A 20,669-nucleotide genomic window follows, 5' to 3' on the forward strand; every position below is an offset into this window, starting at 1 on the left:
CTCCCCGCGCCCCACCAACGCCAGTGTAGACATCCTGTTAATCCGGGCAGCCAACCTTCACACAGCAATTCTTGCCCGGAGTCTCTGACAGCAAGGAAACACTCTGTGTGGTTTATGTACGTATCTAGCTCTTCATTAGGTTACCGGTCGGTGTCTTGGAAGAGCAGACGTCATGCCTTTTTCCTGGTCTCTCCCGTAGGGCCCAGGATTTAGCAGAGACACAGCTGTCTACTTGATGATGTTTGCGAACCGTTTTTAACTCGAAGTTACTAGCCACTTAGAATAGTAAGATCCATTCCCTCTCATAATTTGCTGAAACCTTCCAACTATCCTTTATTGCTCTCAGTGGCACCAAGGAGGTAGAAGAGACATTAATAACAAATTGTCTACAAAGACCATGCGTGTTTTACTCATGAAAGGAGATGCGATTTCTTCTATTTGTGGAGTCAAAGCCTGGCTTGCTGTGTGCTAAGGTAGGTAAAAACAGGGACTCTGAAAGCAAAGAGCCCTAAAATTAATCCTCAGATCCAAAATTGCTAGCTATGTTTCTTCAAATACACCGTCCTCCGTTTTTTTTTTTTTCATTTTTTCATTTTTTCTTTTTTTTTTTTTAAGTACACTCCACACCCATTGTGGAAGCTAATGTGGGGCCTGAACTCATGACCCTGAGATCAAGACCTGAGCTGAGATCGAGAGTCAGATGCTTAGCCTACTGCACCACCCATGTGCCCCACCATTTTCTAACCCCTAAAAGGGAGGAATGACTACATATATTCCAGGGTTACTATGAGAATAATAGAAACAAAACAAAACATGTATAAAATAGCCAGCACTTAGTAGGGGCTTAATAAATCACAGCTGTTAGTGTTCACTCAACAACCAATCTCAACATCTAATTGAGAATCAATATGATTCAAGTCAATGTACAGGCTATTGTCAAAAAATGATTCTCATTTGGATATTTATATTTGCCTCAAGGACACAACAGTGGTATAAGAAATGAGAAGTTTCTTCCAAATGAGAAATTTGATTTCTTTACAATAGATTTATTTAGTGAAAACCATATGAATGGTAAAATGATCGTGGCAAGAATTGTTCATTCTGTCACGTTTGTTTGTATTCATGAAGTGACGAGCTAAACACTTGCTCCCCTCTGCACTGTATATGTTTATTTAATTCAAATTTATATTAAGGGTCTCGATGAGGAAGCATTGCCCTGAGGCTTCCAGAAAAATTTTACTCAGGAGCGCAAAGCTCTGCAAGTTTTAAGACAGCCTCTGAGATAACCCTGGGCTATGTTATTCATTAAATTCACTCTAAACTTGATAGCCTCTGACCTGCACAAGTTGGTAATGACCATGGAGATAGCTGTCTGGGGCATGGTGTTACTACATGCATTCATATTTTAAAAAGTAGACAAAGATGAGGTGCGAATTTTCAATCATTTCTCAGTTACCAACAGTAATTTAGGGGAGGGGAAAGCAGTTTATCCCAATCCTTCTAACCCTGTCCACTTGGGATAACAAACTGAGTACTCCTAGAACTTGGCCCTTTAAAAAATAAAGAGTCTTTTTGGCCAGAAACAGTGACCATTCCAGTAGCAATAAGCATCTCTAGCATGTAAATTACAGTTTTGAAAAATAATTTCTTACTAAAGGAAGGTATTTTAGATGCAAGGCAGGAAAAGTGCTAGAGAAGCCTGGAACATTCTATCATTCCACATAGCAAGAAAGCTATCAAAGAAAACTAGGCTCATATCCAAAGGACTTGGAAGCCAAACTGAAGTGGTCCCTGCTGGCCAATTGGTTACTTTGAGCTTCTACAAAGGTAAGTAATGCATAGATTAAAACTGTACCATGTTTAAATCCAAAATTTCATGATGATAGGAGTTTTTTTTGAAAATTAACTACTTGGCAGTTTCAAAGGATAACTGGAAATCAACTGTTTGATTTGAAAACTAGAAAATGAAGGGGAAAAATCAAGCATTTATTATGTATTTCTTACATGAACTGTACCACTGGTTAGCCTAAGGTAAAGGAGGGAAGTGTCTCTTTATGAAACTATTCCAGTATATTGAAAAAAAAAAAAAAGAATTACAACGTCTAATGAATTAATGGATCTAGGCCATGTGTATCAATGGTTGCTGACACGTCCAAAAGAAAGCCAACCAAAAATGTGTTTCCTGGTGAGAGAACATAAGGCCACCTACAGTCTTGCCAAAGAGATCAAATAGGAGTCTGATCAAGCCTTTGGATCCAGCTGCCAATTTAAGGAAACATCAAAGACACAAAAATATACAGAGCCTCACCGAGAACATGAAATCAGAAACATCCAGATGGTGTGAACTCTGCATGCCACATGGCTTTAATTCTTCAACAGATAAGTTACCAGCAAATAAAAGGGGTAGAAGAGGAGCCTAGAGATGGAAAGACATTTAAAAGATATATCAAAGTTTTAAAAAATGGGCAAAACTAAAATACAGTATCTAGGTATGCATGTTGGGATAATAAAATTACTTTTTAAAACTAAGTGATGGGGATCCCTGGGTGGCGCAGTGGTTTAGCGCCTGCCTTTGGCCCAGGGCACGATCCTGGAGACCCTGGATCAAATCCCACGTTGGGCTCCCGGCATGGAGCCTGCTTCTCCCTCTGCCTGTGTCTCTGCCTCTCTCTCTCGCTCTCTCTGTGTGACTATCATAAATAAATAGAAATTTTAAAAAAAAGACTTACTACTAAAAAATAAAATAAAATAAAACTAAGTGATTACCTAAATAATTACCTACTTTTGGGAGTGGGAGCAAATTTTGATGAGGATGGAATACATGGGAGGGTTTTCTGGGGTGACTAGAAAAATTCTACTTCTTGACATGGTTGTTTGGTTTATAATAATCCATTAACCCACATATTTGATTTGTGTGGCTTTCTGAGTCTTTGTTGTATTTTTTAAAGTTTTTTTTAACGCCTTTTGAATATGTATATATGATAAAGAAGAAAGTAGTGTCCAACTTTGGTCCTTCTGTTAAATGCTCTCAAGAAATACAAGCTTTCAGCAGTCTGGCTGCTTCAGTCAGCAGAGTGTGTGACTCTTGATCTCGGGGTTGTGGGTTTGAGCCCCACATTGGGTCAAGAGATTACTTAAATAAAAATCTTAAAAAAAAAAAAAAAAAGGAATACAAGTTTTCCCTCAGGATTTTGCACACTATATATTGCTTTGAATGACAGATTTAGACCCAACCTGACAGCTTAGCTGAAGATGAATTTTTTGAACTGTCAAGTAACAAAAGATAATCCCTAGGAGTGACTTGGCAACCAAACATAATCAACTTGAAAGATGAGCACCTTGTATTCATTCACTCAGCCATTTATTTATTTATTTATTTATTTGTTTGTTTGTTTAATTTACTTATTTATTTACCTATTTTGAAAGTTTTTAGAATGTCTAATTTGTACTATATAGTAGAGACACAGAGATAAAAACTCAATGAATTTGAAGAGATGGACAACAAAATCATGAATTACAACACAGTAGTTAATGTTTTTATATATATATATATATGCATAAGGATACGTGGAAGCTTAGTAAAGTGGTAACTGGGATCCCTGGGTGGCTCAGCAGTTGAGCATCTGCCTTTGGCTCAGGTCATGATCTTGGGGTCCCGGATGGAGTCCCACATCGGGCTCCCTGCAGGGAACCTGCTTCTCCCTCTGCCTGTGTCTCTGCCTCTCTCTGTGCATCTCTCATGAATAAATAAATAAAGTCTTTTTTTAAAAAAAGTGGTAAGTAATCCCAAATAAGGAATCAAATCATGGAAGACATCTTAGAGAAAGTGTTGCTTGAGCTAAACTTCAAGAAATGAGCACAATGTAGTCCAGTGGCTGAGGAAGGAGAGGAATTCTGGACAGAAGGAACTTCTGGAGAAAACCAAGATGTGAGAGATCGTAGCATATTTGAGGAGCTGGACATAGGTCAATCTACCCAAAGAAAAGTGATAGGGAGAGTAGGGGAATGGAAAAATTTAAGGATAAACAAGGTTTTATGGACAGAAATAGGAGAGAGAAAACAGAACACCCAGGAGTGAGTAGGAACTATTGATGGATAGAGAACGGATGGAAAATAAATGGATGAAAACGCCATGCTGAGAAGTTTCAACTTAATCCTGAAGGTTACCTACAACTATGAAAAGATTTTAAGCATAATAATATGAGCAGATTTGCACTTAAGAAAAATCACTGTGACAGATGTGTGGAATGCTAAGGGAGGCTGAATAGTTGTGGAGAAGAACAAGAGTCCAAGTGAGGGGAAAAAAATCAAACCTGAACGAGGCAATGGCAGTGACAACGAGAAGAACAGGATAAATTCAAGATCAATGATAAAATCAAGAGAGGTGATATGGGGAAGGTGGCTGAAAAGATAGATTTGCTTTCATGTTTCTGCCTTGGGGTGATATTACTGTGACCTTGAAATTAGAAGGGGAGCGAGGAAAATATTTAAAACAAATGCAGGATCCAATCAGATGACAATTAAATACTTTAGAAGGCAAAGAAAGAAACAATTCACATAGAATAGAGAAGAAAACTGGCTGCAAAGGTTGTGAGAGGGGTGCAAATTCATCATATGCGAGAACGAGGTAATGTGTAAGTGGAGTCCAAGGAATAGATGTCAAGGGTGCCCCATCTGGAGATCATTAGCATCATAACTTGAAAGCTTGGACAGGTGGTGACATAAAAACCAAAAAGGTCACCTTGCACATTTGCGGTGTAAGACCTTACCTCCAGCCCAGACTGCTTCCTGGTACGCGACCTCAGCCAGCTGAGAAATGAACCCTGAAAATCACTTGGGGTGCTAACCTCGAAACTGTGTGACATTATATACAGTTTCAGCTCTTCCTGGGGTTGAAGAGCTGAAAAAACTATCAAAATTATGAAGTAAGGGAAGGCTGGAAGAGCTGAAAAAAACTACCGAAATTATGAAGTAAACAAAATCTGCAATATTAACATTTTTGGGTGAAGGAAAAAAAAATCTGTGTATATTAGGTATTTTAGGCTTAAGGGAGTTTTCCTTCTTTGATTAATTTTCTAATGCTAATAGAAAATGTGTAAATGATAGTTGAGCTAGATTTGGGGGTTTACATTACAATTTTACTGGTTTCATAAACAATACTGGAATGTTTCCAAGAATGTAAGATTCAATGTATGTGTATGTTTAATTTTCTAGATTTACAAGAATTTATTAAGTACTTGGGAGGTTTTGTTTGTTAGTAAGTATATGGATTTCTTTTAAAAGGAGTTTAATATAGATGTTTAAATGTAATTTGGAATGTTTAAAGAAACGTAAATAAGTGGTTAAAATAATGTGATTAAAATTGCCATATTAATAAATGTAATACTAGTTAAATGTGTAGACTAGACTAAAAAATGAAATATCAAGAAAATGTGGCCTCTGAATAATCTTTTCTGGGCCCCCTAACCTATGAAGGCATAAAAAAATGCATTGACAGGTGAATGGTGGTCTTTATCACAGGGGCCAAGGGGAACATGATAAAGGTGAATATTGCTAAGTGTAATGGACAGAAGCAAAACAGTGTGAGATGAAAGAGAGTGACTAGAGGCTACTTTAGATTAGATGGGCAGGGGGGTATTTATCTAGGGAGAATACATTTACACTGAAATTCTAATTATCCAAAAAGAATCACTGTTCTTATAATAAGAGAAAATGATGCCCTGTTCAGAGGGAAGACTTAGGGCAAAGGCCCTGAGACAAAAATCAGCTCAGTGAGTTTGAGGAAAATAAAAGCTCTCTGGCTGGTGTTTAATGGGGTAAGGAAAGGGCTAGAAGATGAGGTCAGAGTATCTGCAAAGGTCTCAAAAGATGAGGTAAGGAGTTTGGATTTTATTTTATGTGTGGTAAGAACATGTTGGAGGGTTTTGGGCAGAGGAGAAAGATCTAATTTCAATTTTAACAAACACTGCATGAAGAAAGTATGATAAAGGGGCAAGAAGCGAGGTGTTAGGGCTGGATATATAATTTGGGGGACTTTTGCTACATACCATATATACGAAAATATAACCTGGTTTCTTTCTAAAAATGATCGCTCAGAAAAGAAGACATTGCTATATGGAGTGTCTCACAGGATGGGGCATAATAACAATTATATCAGCACAGTGACCTCACGAGTTGTTATCAAAAGTCAAAGCCACGAGGAATATGTAGAAGTCATAGAAATATCCACAAGAGTTTAAGAATCCTGAGATTACACGTAAGAAGAAGGGATTCGATCAAATCGAAAGATCTTTAAACAGAAAGGTATTTGCATTCCTGAGATCCCAAAGAGCCCCCAAAATGGAAAATGCAGTCAAGTGATCAAGCTGGATAGATATGCTGACCTCCAGGAGTACAAGAAGGAACTATGCAGCGTATTTAATACGAATCCAAACAACAAAGCTATGAATCTACTCTGACCTGCAGAGTCACTGGGCAGCAGCCATAGGAGAAGCTCAGCACCTCCCGGCGCGCCGGCTGACGGCCTCGTGGCTAGAATGATGCTAGTGCATCAACTAGGATGGTAAGTGACTTCCTTAATGAGTATGCATCTTCCACAGCTATATTTATAACTTTTTATTTTTAAAGATATTTTGTTTATTTATTTGAGAGAGGGGGTGGAGAGAGCACAAGCAGGGGGAGAAAGGCATGGGGGGACGGAGAAGCAGGCTTCCTGCTGAGCGAGGAGCCCCGACGCGGGACTCAAACCCAGGACCCTGGGATCCTAACCTGAGCCACCCAGGCGCTCCTATAATTTATTTTAAATTGTTGAACATAACCAATGTGATATAAATTTATGTTAGGAAAGGCCAGTTGCCCGTATCAGGAATTTACATTTCAAACGTGGTCAGCCATCATTTAATTGGAAAGTTCACACTCTTCGGGTGGCTGACAAAGGCAGGTCAACTGGGTGTGGCTCTGAGCAATAGCTGGGGCTTTGATAATTCACATGATGCATGTAGGAAATAGGCCTCTCACTGGCAAAAATTAGTGACATGCAGGATAGGTACGGAGCTGCTTAGAATACTTAGACTGTTTAGAATCTTATAAAGATTATTTCCTCACATTTGGTTGAATGAAAATCCAGAGTCCTGTAACCTGTACATTTAGGGGTAGCACCCTAGACGGGATCCCAAAGTGATCTCCTGTCCAGCTGCTGGTTCTGAAGATTCTTGGTTGCTGGAATCTCAGAAGATTAGCCAAATCCTGACACAAGAGCGTTGCCAAATTGGCCTAAGGTAAGCCTTGCTATAAAAAGGCTGTTGAGGGATCCCTGGGTGGCGCAGTGGTTTGGCGCCTGCCTTTGGCCCAGGGCGCGATCCTGGAGACCCGGGATTGAATCCCACGTCGGGCTCCCGGTGCATGGAGCCCGCTTCTCCCTCTGCCTGTGTCTCTGCCTCTCTCTCTCTCTCTGTGACTATCATAAAAAAAATAAATTAATTAAAAAAAAAAAAAAAAAGGCTGTTGAGCACCAAAAAGAACAAAGCCGTGACTTCAAGAGACGTACAGAAAAGGTGGCATTCCTGTGATGTGGTCGCTCACTAAGAGACATCGCTGTGCCGGGTAAAGCTAGCCTAACGCTTGTTTGCGTTATATCCTGGTGACAATAAGTGACAATAAACATTTGCCAAAAATAACAAATTGGTTTTAGGCAGGTCATAAAACCCAGATAAGGATGCATATTAAAATAACCCCAGTAACTGTCCTCCTAAATAAACACTTATTTACCAATCCCAGTAAGACATAAAATTGAGTTTAAGAAGATTAGAGAATCAAAACCGGAATTCTCTTGCTTTTGGGTTGAGAAGGAAATCTGCGGGTCCCCTGGGTGGCTCAGTCGGTTAAGCCACCAACTCGATTTGGCTCAGATCATGATCTCAGGGTTGTGCACTCAGCTGAGTCTGCTTGAGATTCTTTCTCCCTCTCTCTCTCTAGGATAAATAAATAAATCTTAAAAAAAAAAAAAAGAAAGAAAGAAAGAACTCTGCATATATAGTGATGTAATGTGCTTGTAAGGATCGAGAAAATTAGACCTATTTGAGTGACAACTTAAGATCCATACTGAGTAATTATATTTTGGGATTTGGAGTTTACATTTTACTACATTATAGTATTGGAACATCTGAAACTTGAGTTTCATCATATGTACACATTTGTCAGATTTATACACTTTTTTTTAGTACTTGGGAATGTTTAACTTTTAAAGCTAGGTAAAATAGTACAAAATGAAATTAGATAGTTAAATTTTAAATGCTGTTTAAAATATTTGAAGATGTTTATCTTTAAAATGAAATAACACAAAGGGACGCCTGGGTGGCTCAGTATTTGAACATCTGCCTTTGGCTTAGGTCATGATCCCAGGGTCCTGGGATCGAGTCCCACATAGAGATCCCTGCATGGAGCCTGTTTCTCCCTCTGCCTGTGTCTCTGCCTCTCTGTGTGTGTCTCTCATGAATAAATAAAATCTTTAAAAAATAAAACAAAGATATTTGAAGATGTTTTATTAACTAAGAGCTTATGAACAGAAACAAGTATTTTTCAAAAAACTCCTTAAAAGAGATTGTTCACTTGATGGGATGAGCACTGGGTGTTATACTAGATGTTGGCAAACTGAATTTAAATAAAAAATTTTTAAAAAATGATTGCTAACATTGGCTATATTTATAAATAGAATGTAGAGATTTAGAAGCTGAACTTCAAGGAACAAAAGGCATTATAATATAAGGCATTATAATATGATAACTCAACATATTAAATACTGCATTTTTAAACCAGAAATCAACAATTTCTCTGCAAAATAACAGCAAACAAATCTCAAGGACACCAAAAACTCAGATTAGCAGATAACTCTATTTGAAAATCAAAATATTATTTAGGGAAATTGACCTTATATCCAGGCACAAAGGACTTCAATTAATTCTAGTTTTACGTGCTGATGGAAGACACCTCGCATAAATTGCAGGCCTAGAAATGAAATATCGATTTAATTATTACAGAAGGTAGGACCTCACAATTAGATATCCCTATCGAAATTCTTTAAAGATACTGATTAGATTACATTGTGGAGATCATGAATATGCATCTACAAGACAAATGAAAAAATCGCTGCCCTGATGTTGTGCAAATACTGTCCTACAAAATCCCTAATGGGATGATAACGCTTCCAGTGATAATATCATTCAAAGTTCCAAAAGGGCAAAATCTTAAATGGATGCATTCAGGAAAACTATATTCAAGGACTTGAAAGTCGTTCTGCTGATAACAGAGACTGATACTGAAGATCACAAGTGAAGATTTTGCATAGAATTGTTTTGTGTAATATGAGAATGGAAAAATTAATAGCTCTACATTAATATATCATTCTACTAATGCATGATTGTTAATATGTGCAATCAAATGAACAGGTAAGCATTAATTTAGCTAGTTTACCTATATCCCTTCAAAATGTGTATTTTTCGGTTGCTAAAATGAATTTTGAATATTTTTCTTTTGATCTTCTCACCGGGGAGCAAGGGCCAGGAATGGGGAATGGGGAAGGGACGGTCAGTGAGGCCAGAGGAAAACTGGAAGAGGGTGATACAATGGAAGCCAAAGGAAAAATGTGAACTACTGAAGAAGATAAGCCAAGCACGCAGATAGGGAGCTGAGCCCTGCGCGCAGCGCTGCAGGTAGTCTCTGAGAAGTGGGCACAAGGGAAGGGTGAAAGCCAGGCCAGGCTGGCGTTAAGCCCCAGTTCTTCCTCTGGTCACGGCAGCGGGTCTCTCCGTGTCCGCCGCAGTCATGAGGGCCTCCCGCAGTGTTAAGAACGAAACTCTTTAGTTATCCTTTAAAATCATGTGTCGTGATGCAGCTTGCTAAGGTAGCAGGGTGCTCTGACGTCTGCTTCTAGATTGAACTCATGCCTGAAAGCATAAATGAAGGTCGCCAGCAGCGTTGCACTCTGGTAGCAGAAGACATCAGCAGGCGGAGGAGTGGAACTCTGAGGCCAGCCAAAATAAGGGCCTTTTTAAAATGAAAAGTGAGTAAATGACAAACGCCAGGGAGGAAAAAAAAAATCTGATTTTAGCAGTGAATGCTTTATCACTCAAGACGTAGTCTAAAGTGCTATGCAAATGCATTTGCTTGAACTACACCATTAGGTCCTTGCTGATTAATGACGGGCTTAGCAGCTAGTACATTCTTTCGAATGGTGAGTTTTCAGCTGGAATAGGTTTTCAGCCAAGGCAGAAAGCCAAGGGGCAAGTCGTTTGATCTAAAATCAGAACAGTCATACTCCTATTTTATTTCAACAAAAATGAAGGCGACATCAGAGGCCGCCTACCAAAAGTTAGTCTTGAGTTGGAGAAGATCCTTTAGAACAAGGACGGGGCTGTCCTTGCCTTTCTATGTAGACTCAACGGGACACCAAATTTTAATAAACTATATTTCTTTCCTGTATTGTTCCCTGTCAAGACCATTTGGTTCCTATTTCCGCTCTTCTTCACCCGTCCGCCCTGTCTACGCACCCCACACACCAAGGGGGCATTTCGGGCTGGTAGTGCTTAGGAAAGACTCATGGGGTTCAGCCTTGGTCACTAGGCTGACCCGGGCTGCCCCATCAATTTTTTTTTTAATCCATAGATCACTTTTTAGGTTTCTTATGTATCAATCGCACAACTTGGTCATGTTGGCTGTCAGTTCATCTTTCAACGCACATGGGCAGCCCGAGTGGCTCAGCGGTTTAGCACCTGCCTTCAGTCCAGGGCGTGATCCTGGACACCTGGGATCGAGTCCCACATCAGGCTCCCTGCATGGGGCCTGCCTCTCCCTGTGCCTGTGTCTCTGCCTCTCTCTCTCTGTCTCTCATGAATAAATAAAATCTTAAAAGAAAAAAAATTATTGCCCTGCAGAAGGGCCTCCAGAATATTTGTTGAAGGGAAGGAGTGTGTTTGTCTACAGAAGCCTCCACGTGAAGGAGCTCCATCCAACACCTACTACCATCACTTCCCGTCCAGTACAGGAAGAATGAGAATTTTAATGAGCAATATTTTTGGAACGCCAACCTGGTGGAGTAGGCACTTAGGAGGATGTCCAAAGGTCAAACATAAAAGACTCATGCCTTGCCCCCAAGAGCTTTTCATTTCTAAAACACATTGACAAGCACACATAAAACAAAACGGGGATTTCAAAGAAGAAGGACATTTTGTCAAGTTGAAAGACAAAGAAGATCAAACGTTTTCTTTAGACTCAAGTTCAAAGCTGGGTTGAGAAGCCTGGGCGGCATACTAGACTGAAATTCTAGAGGAAAAAAAAAAAAATCTTTTCTTTAAACTTTTCTTTTATCCAACAAAGCTTCAGTAACTCTATTTTTTAGGGATTGTCTAATGCCATTAAGTACAACATTTCATTTTAAAAATAGAGATCCCATCAGCAAAGGAAGATAATCCGATGAGCTCATCCAGTGCACTGTACACTCATGGGCTTGGACAGCAGTTGCTCCACATCCTTAAAGGTCAAAACTACACAGACTGTGTGAACCCTGCTTTCCTTGTGGGCTTTTATTTTTTTTAAGATTGTATTTATTTACTTGAGAGGGAGTAAGAAAGAGCACAAGTGAGGGAGCAGCAGGGGGGGGGGAGAGAAGCAGAGGCCCCCCTGGCCCGGGAGCCCAACCTGGGGCTTGATCCTGGGACTCCAAGATCATGACCTGGGCAGAAGGCAGATGCGCAACTGGCTGAGCCACCCAGGCACCCCTTTCCTTGTGTTTTTAAAACATTTTTTGGGCAGCCTGGGTGGCTCAGCGGTTGAGCGTCTGCCTTTGGCTCAGGGCGTCATCCCGGGGTCCCAGGATCAAGTCCCGCATGGGGCTCCCTGCATGGGGCCTGCTCCTCCCTCTGCCTGTGTCTCTGCCTCTCCTTCTGTGTGTGTCTCTCATGAATAAAATAAAAAAAAATTTTTTTTCTTCTCTCAGAGGTTAAGAAAAACTTGATATCAAAGATTAGAATCAAATAAACAAAGAATCCTTTATACTAACCTTGTATAATAAGCAATATATAAATGTATAAAGCCATTACACAGGCAACATGTGAATTAAATTTTCCAACAGCAGCAGGAGTGCAGCCTGCGTATTTGCCATTTGATTCTACTACATGGTGGTCATTTCTGGCATCAACTATGTAAAACTTTTCTCTGTACAGCTGCATGGGCTATTTAAAAAGTCTGTTGCTATTTTTACTATATTTTCTATCTGAGGTTTTGCACAAAAAGGGCGATGCCCTCCAACTGGTAGATCCCATGGGCTGGTGGGAGCCCGCGCCGACGTCCTCAGGGTCTCCGGCACGAACACCGCCCCCCGAGCCTTCCTGCTCTCCCTGTGGGTCTTCTACTCACCCACACGCGGTGCTCACACACATCCAGCCCAGGGAAATTCCTGAGTAATGAAATCTTACTTCCCCAGTGGTCGGAATGAGTTCGTTAGGAGAGTTCATGAAGGACTGAGCCCCAAGTCTACAAAAAGCTCCTGGCAGGACTGAATAAAGAACTCCGGAAGCCAACACGACAGCCACGATGCCGCCGGTACCAACGATTTAACATTTCTTTTCGCTGTGGCCTGGTAACAGTGTCCAAAGGGGTCAGCCTTTCACGAGGCAGCGCTAATGACACGAAGGCAAACGCTTTCGGACCGCGCGCTAATGTTGTCGAGGACTTCACGTTTTCCACTCTCCACTTTTCCCTTCTGAGGAATTGTACTGCTACAAATCTCTGCACCTAACTTATGGTTTGGCGAACTCTGGGAGAATTCAAATTCTGTTTGGAAATAAGAACTCCTGTGTGTGAACACATTTGATCCTGTTATCCCCCGAAACAGGCCAAAGTGAGGTTTCAGAGAGAAGGCAGTCAGGGAGTTTTCTGTTGCTGCCCTAGCAAATCACCACCAGTTTCGTGGCTTACAGCAATGCAAGTTTACTGCCCTGCAGTTGTGTGGGTTCCGAGTCAGACACAGGTCTCCCTACGCTGAAATCAAGGCACAGGTGGGGTCATGTCCTTTCTGGAGGCTCCCGGGGACAATCCATCTCCTTGCCTTTCCTGGCGTCTAGAGGCTGCCCACACTCCTTGGCTCATGGTCCCCTTCCCTCCTACTCAGAGCCAGCAAGGGGGACTGCAGTCCTTTTCGTGTCACAACACCGTGACCTCTTCTTCTGCCTCCCTCTGCCAACGTTGAGAACCCTTCTGATGGCATTAGGCCCATCCAGACAATCCAAAATACTCCCCAGATTTTGGCTGTTAGCAAACTTAATTCCACCTGCTGCTTTAATTCCTCCTTGCACCGCAGCATGACATATTCAGCGTCCCCGGGAGAAGACCCCGACGTCTCTGAGAAGCCAGCATCTGCCTACCACACTCAGATTCTTGATGCTCCCAAAAATCTAAAGATCCTCCTGGAGTCTGGTACATATGATGAAGTTAACAGACTTTATTCTGTATATATAGTATTCACTTCCTGTTAAAAAACAGACACAGCTATATGCAGTTCTAAAAAAATAAAAAATGAAGAATAAAGGCACAGCACTTAAATCGTTTGGATAAACTGAGCCAGTGATCTACGGAAGACTCCTGAGTAGGGTGAAGAACCAGAGGGTCTTGGGTTCTAACACTGAAACCCACCGAGGATCTTGAGTGCTGCTCTATTTATCCCTTCCTCTCGGACACCACAGCCATAGAACTTAACTTTTTAGGGTATAGAAATAATAAAAAAATGCTCCCTAAAAGATGCATTGAAACTACAGAATTCTCACCAAATCAGCCTTAGGACTTTTCTTCACTGAATATGGAAATGTGGCTTTTAAAAAAGCTTTTCTTTTTTCTTTTAAATCGAAGATCAGGAGGCCCGGGGGTCTGGGCGGACTCCATTCCCCCATTTGCTGTTTCCTCTGGTCGCTTCTACTGGGAAGACCAGCAGCGACCTCGGCCTCTAATGTCCCCCGCCGATCGCGGGAGCCGTCATGCTTGGCCCACTCCACTCAGTCACCTGGCCCCCCGCTGGCCACGGCAAGTCCACAATGTGTTTTCTCTCCAACTCTGTTCCTTGGATGTGCCATAGCATTTGGGGAAAGTCCAGCTCAATTCTTAGGAAATGCAAGAGAAGTATGGACTGTATTTAGTCTCACCATGGTGGGCAAGCCGTTTACTTACCTTCTGGGCAGTGATGCTGCTGCACTATTTTTTAATGGTAAAATTGAGGACCTGAATGCAGACAGTGTCTACGGTGGTCTCACAACTGTGTTTGGAAAGGAAGTCACAGGGCAGCCTGTATGGCTCAGCGGTTTAGCGTCACCTTCAGCCCAGGGCGTGATCCTAGTAGACCTGGGATCGAGTCCCACATCAGGCTCCCTGCATGGAGCCTGCTTCTCCCTCTGCCTGTGTCTCTGCCCCCCTCTCTCTCTGTGTCTCCCATGAATAAATAAATAAAATCTTAAAAAAAAAAAAAAAAAAAAAAGGAAAGGAAGTCACATAGGATATAGCTAATCCAGTTTTTTTTTGGGGGGGTGGGGAGCAGAAGAAAATGTTAAACGGTGGCCTTAACATAGCCCACGATGGACAGCACATTTCTATAATTGAAAAAGAAACAAAAGAATACTTTCCAAGTTGGGGAAAAAGGAAGTGGAGGAAAAAAAAAAACTGTTTGAAGCTCTTTCTGAGCTCATAATTTTAACAGCCAGCCATTGTTTACCTGGGAAGAAATCAGAAGCCAACTCAATAAAGAAAGTGGCACAACTATTTGCAGATTTGGATGGTTTCAGCCATGTGGCCTGGCTGCCTGACTGGCTCCCTTTACCTAGTTTCAGACACAGGGACAGAGCTCATTGAGAGATCAAGAATATTTTCTATAAAGCAATCCAGAAACACAGAGAGTCAGCAGGAAAAATTGATGACGTTCTCCAAACTTTAGTAGATTCTACTTAGAGGATGGGCGTCCTTTGACAGATGATGAAGTAGCAGGGATGCTTACTGCACTGCTCTTGGCGGCGCAGCACACGTCCTCAAGTATGAGCGCCGGGATGGCTTCTTTTTGGCCAGAGACAAAACACCTCAAGAAAAATGTTATTTAGAACAGGAGACAGTCTTCAAAGATCTGCCTCCTTCAATTTAGATCCTCCAGCTGAAGGAGCTAAAGCGACTTGCTCATGGGCAGAATTGACTGCTACTTACGGGACAATCCAGCATCAGGAAGGAAGCTTGCCTGCCTGCCATTTGGAGCTGGGCGTAATCACTGTACTGGGGAGAATTTTGCTTATGTTCAAATCGAGATAATTTGGCCCACTCTGCTTCATTACATGAATTTGACCTTATTGATGGATATTTTTCCACTATGAATCATACAACCATGATCCACACCCCTGAAAACCTGATACAAACGAAGATCAAAATGAAAAAGGCTGCAAGGAACTGCTATGTGACCCATCAATGTAAGCCACAAAAGCACTGGTAGAGAATGACATTTATGAAACCCCCGGTGTCATCTTTTGGGGCGTGTAATTTTAAGACAGCTGGCTGAAATTAAGGTTTTTATAGTTTCTTAACTGAATGGTTCCAGCAAATCTAATGGCATTCCAGATATTTCCTAAGTCTTACAATAGATACTTAACCACACATGCTTTATTTAAGGAAATCAGGCTCATAGTGGAAAATTAGGGAGATCTTGGTAATTGACAGATTCTAAACACAGTTTTCCATGTATTAACCCTAACAACATACATATATGGCTCTTGGCAAGTAAGTTCAGGGTATTCAGATCTTGGACTAGATCTGCAAGCATAAAGGCCCACTGGGTTTCTTGGAAACCTTGGGCTATTTACTTGGTGATGTTTGTGTGTGTGAGCGAGTGTGGGTGGGGAGGGAACAAACTCACATTTAAAGCCTTGGATAGAGAATCAATCCCATCAATTGTTCTGCTACAATGATACTCAGCAATGATGGAGCTATGTTGTAGAACAATGTCCTTTGAAATTCTAACTAGAAGTCTCTAGGAAATTGAAAGATCTGACGACTTAATAATTATATTTCCTAAAAAATAATTATTAATACTAAAGATTCTACATGTAACTTGATCTAATTGCTGAATATTAACATACTTATCTACTTTATAAATTTGTATCCAGTTCCACACGGTCACGTGTGTGTGAAAGCCCAAAATAAAGCCCTTTATCATTTTTGTTCACTTTGGCTCTTAGGTGGTTTCTTGCTTCTTCTCCAGAATCGAATTAGGGATGTCTCTGCTATTCTATTTAAACTTAATTTAAGCTAACAACCTTAAAAAAAAAAAAAAAAATCAGAAATCAGGAACTCTGGCTTTAACGTAAGAGTAATATGAAGCAAGGTTCTTGGTAGTAGTATCACTGGTCACATTGTGTGAAGCCTGTGTTCAAGAATCAACTCAGCTTGTAACTGGGACCTGACTATATACTTGTATTTAACCCTGTAGTCTGTTAGTCTGTTTTCACTAGATGAGGGCAAAATAGTTTCCTTGACGTATAAGGGAAAGATGCTGGAGGACGTATACTAAACTATCTGTGAAAGCAAAATCTCTGCTGTTGAAGAGTTTTTCACATTAAAATTATCTCGGGGGGGGGGGGGGGGGGGAGAAAAAACCACAACAAAGATGACTGGTTGCCACAATGTCTCCTGACAAGTAAAAACACGTACTTATATTAAACCTGCGATGAATATAATTTCTGTAACTTACATCACCTAAATGTAAAGTTAGTAGTATAAATTACTCTTATCTTATAAATTACTCTTCTTATAAAATTACTCTTATCTTACACTGATGAGATTGTTTGATGGCAAGATTACTAACATAACTAGGTTAACAGAGTTAGGAATAGGTAAAAATACAAGTAGCTTTTTGCCGTCCCTTTCTTCCTTGGGAGATTAAGAAGAATACTAGAAGACTCCTTATAAACATGGATGGAAGATAATAGATCAAAGAAGAGTCAGCTCTACAGAATTAGTTACTGCACTTCAGGCCAAATGGAATAACAGAAACCAGATTTACTCAGCTGAAAAAAAAAAGGGGGGGGGGGGACGACAACAGGGAGGACAAAATGCATGAAATAATAATCCTTAAGACACAGAACATCAATTAATGAAGGGGATGGTGATTCCTAAGAGATAAGAAAAAAACAAGATGAGCCTTACAATTGCCCCCCCCCCACCCCCAACTGCCCTAAGAGATTTTACAAGTCACCACACAGGGGTGGGGGCAGGGACGGGGACGGGATGGGACCCAGGAGCCCTGCAGATGCCCTGAGTGGAGGAGAAAGAATGGAGTCTGGACAGGCCGTGTGGCTAGGTTTCTCAACGCAGTACAGGAAAATCAACATATTGCAGGTTGCATATTATTTTGCCTTCCCACAAAGATTCTTTATCAGAGACATTCTGGCCTTTATATAATATTGCTTCCACTCTGATTTCTTATTTAAAAATGCCTCGATGTGTCTAATTTATCATTGTGCTGTCTGATCCCACAAAATATGATTAAGGATTGAATATATTAAGTTCCATCCTTTGAATTGTTCCCATTAGGAAAATAAGTAACCAGGATCATCCTGTAAAGCGCAGGCGTGCATGCGCTATGGTCTGTTCGGGTTGTGAAATGGGGGAATACATTCCGCATGAGCAGAAGCCTGTAGGTGACTCACAAAGGTCGCCCTCACGCACATCATTACAATATTCCAGCAAAGTTTGCCAAACCATGACCAAAATGAAGAGGAGAAAAATATATTTGCCCCATGTTAAATGTCAGCTCCTAGACTCTGCACAGAGGGATTAGCTTAATAGCTATTTGTCATGGTTGGGCCGCATCAAGCCAAAATAGCCAAACCAGTTGCTTGGTCGTCAGATGGATGCTTGCTCGGGAGGGGGGGGCTTGGTCCAGAGCGGGGCAGACCCTAGGTGCTGCCTACTACTACTACCTCTGCTGGTCTCAGTGGCTTAACCCAGACCCTCATCTCCTTCACAGGCTGGGGTGGTTTGAAAATATCCACTTATGGTCACAAGTGGGCAAAGGAACACCCAGGAAGCCCAAGTGAATCATCTGGATTCCACTCATATTCCTGTACCATGTGAAAGCAGCCCTACTTCCTCCTGATTCAAAGAGCCACTGATCTCTGCCCCAACGGATTTCTTCTCTCCTCTTGGTCTCTGGACATAAAAAGTCAAAAATGCCACACTATCCAAGCACCTCACAGGGGTTGTCTATTGGGAACACAATGGAACAGAAACACCCTTGATTCAGTGAGTATCTGACTTGGATGATACCAAATCCTCAGTGTCTTTAGCACACCGTGACAACACGTTCTCAGGGAAGGTGCTTCTGGGTGGCTCGGTATGTGACATCCTTGGATCCCATAGTCATAGGCCCATTCCTGCCCCTTTGCTGTAGAGAGGATTCCCCGACCTGATAGGTTACGTGGTGCCCTATCTCAGTAAACTGAACATGCCACAAGCCCTCAGGTACTGATGACGTTGGATGAGGCCCTACAAATGACGGAAGGGCAAACCCGCTCCCAGAACGTAGGTCTATTCCGCTGAGACTGAACCACTGATCTTTCTAGAATGGCTGGTTTGACCCGCCTCGTAAAGCAAGGAGCATTCACTTGTTGCTCACAGCGGCATTTCGCTGTGGTGCTAACTAGACCTGCTTCAGAGTCCTCGCCATTCAGAGTCCATCCAGGAGTGTGTAAGCCCGTAAGCGCGGATGACACGACTGTCCTCTAGAACCCCAGGGAGGGGGATACATTTGGACTCTCCGACTGCAGCTTGCCACAAATGCCCAAGACACCTTTCCCCCCACGGTTATCTCTAATACAACAGTGTTTATCTAATGACCCAGAAAGCAGGGCGGCTTCCACTGAGATCTCAATCTGCCTCGGAGCCCTTTCCTGCCGTGGGCCCTACTCTCGACAGGTAGCCTTTGCCTCATCTGGTAAATGGATCAGAACGTTATCCTTGGGCGTGAAATACCTGCTGCCTCCAAAACCCAGGTTTACCAGGCATTGTGCTGACTCAGGTTTGTAAACTGAGCAACGGATGACAATTTTTTTATTGGACGATCATCCTTCAGCCTCCATGTTATCCATCCTTGATCCTGTCTAATGGTACAAACTTCGAGCCCTCTTACTGGCTACCCAATAACTTCACTCCAAGGGTGGTCTACTTTGTTAACCTTCTCCCCGACTCTCCGCAGGTCAGACCCTCCAATGGCTGACCACTCTCACTTTCATAGTCATAATGGTAATTGTGACCCCCCTGACTTCTGGCAATTAGGCACTGCCACTAGGCCACTGTTGGTTCAGGCTCTTCTCACCCATGCCCTCAGCAAACTAAACTGCAACAGACTGTTTCCAGTGTGACTAGTGGCCTAGAGTCACCACCAAACTACTTAGTGGCCCGTGTGCCCATCACCAGTTACATGTCTGTATGGCTTTGCTTAGATGGTTTGTCAGGTGGGCCCACTGCTGTGAAACAGAATCATCTGGAGGACTGTCCAGCCACAGATAATCCATCCATTCCAGCATACCCACTTCCTTCATCTTTTACTCCTTTCCTCCACAATAATATGCTTGCATCTCAACTTGGCTCAGAATTAGCCATTGCTTTCTCCATGTTTCTAGGAGACATCCTGGTAGCGAGTTCACACCATCCCCTGGGGGCCCAACCAGGGTGTTACATTGTATTAATTTAAGATAGCTCTTATCCTGCAACCCAAGGAGCCAATGTGGGAACCATTACATCCTCCCCTAATTTATGTTCTGACTCTCTTATCTTCATCCTAATTCTTGTTTCATGTGCTTCTCTAGCTCCTCCCATTCCCTCCAGGTCAATTCTTGCAACTCCTCTGAGGTAGTCCATTTTTCTATGCAGTCCCAGCCCCTCTCCAGCTGAGCTTTCTTCAACCCACAGTATAGTTAATTCAAGACCGAGAAGCCTGGAAATAGGACAAGTCTTAAATGGGGGCACCTACTGGCTGAGGAGAGAGCTCTGCACTGTCACCCAGCCTGGGGGCAGGCGGGAGCATGTGCCCTTACCAGACTGGGGCGGGCTACGACCTCAAGCTCAGAAAGTCTTTGGTCTGTGGAGTAAACATCTTCAGCAGCATCCACTTGGATGCCTTCACCCACCTCACTTCTCAGGGTCCTGGGTTTTCCCAAGAAGTGCCCTGACTTCTGCATAATAGAACTGTCTTGACTGGCAACTGTCTTTGAAGTTTATCCAAACAGACTATTAAGTCCTGAGCTTGGTCCCGTTTTCTCAGCCATCCTGCTGCAAGAGACGAGAACTAGTTCCTCTGCATAGAGAGGTCCGCTGGCTCTCACACCTGGCTTCCACAGCCTGTCGTTGCCCTCAGCTGCTCCTCACGTTTCTATGGAGTCAGATCAGCCTAGCAATGCCATCTAGTCCTTTTGTCCTCACAGCTGCAAGTTTCTCCATCCTTCACAAATGCCAGCCAGTGCACATTCCTCTCTGGCATCCTCCCAGCTCACCGCCAGTGCAAGGTGTACAAATGGAACGTATGCCAGCCACTGCCTGTTCTCCACCTATCACGAATGATGGGGTCTGGCTGTGTAATTCTGCGTCTACCACATCAC

At 42.2% G+C, this 20,669-nt stretch overlaps 1 pseudogene; it reads left to right on the plus strand.

Moving 5' to 3' along the window:
* The first annotated feature begins 13,352 nt into the window (after positions 1-13,352).
* LOC112934928 (lanosterol 14-alpha demethylase pseudogene) lies at positions 13,353-15,508 on the plus strand (annotated as a pseudogene).
* The last annotated feature ends 5,161 nt before the right edge of the window (positions 15,509-20,669 follow it).

The sequence above is a fragment of the Vulpes vulpes genome, chromosome 4, assembly GCF_048418805.1.
Source record: "Vulpes vulpes isolate BD-2025 chromosome 4, VulVul3, whole genome shotgun sequence".
In the NCBI taxonomy this organism is placed as follows: domain Eukaryota; kingdom Metazoa; phylum Chordata; class Mammalia; order Carnivora; family Canidae; genus Vulpes; species Vulpes vulpes.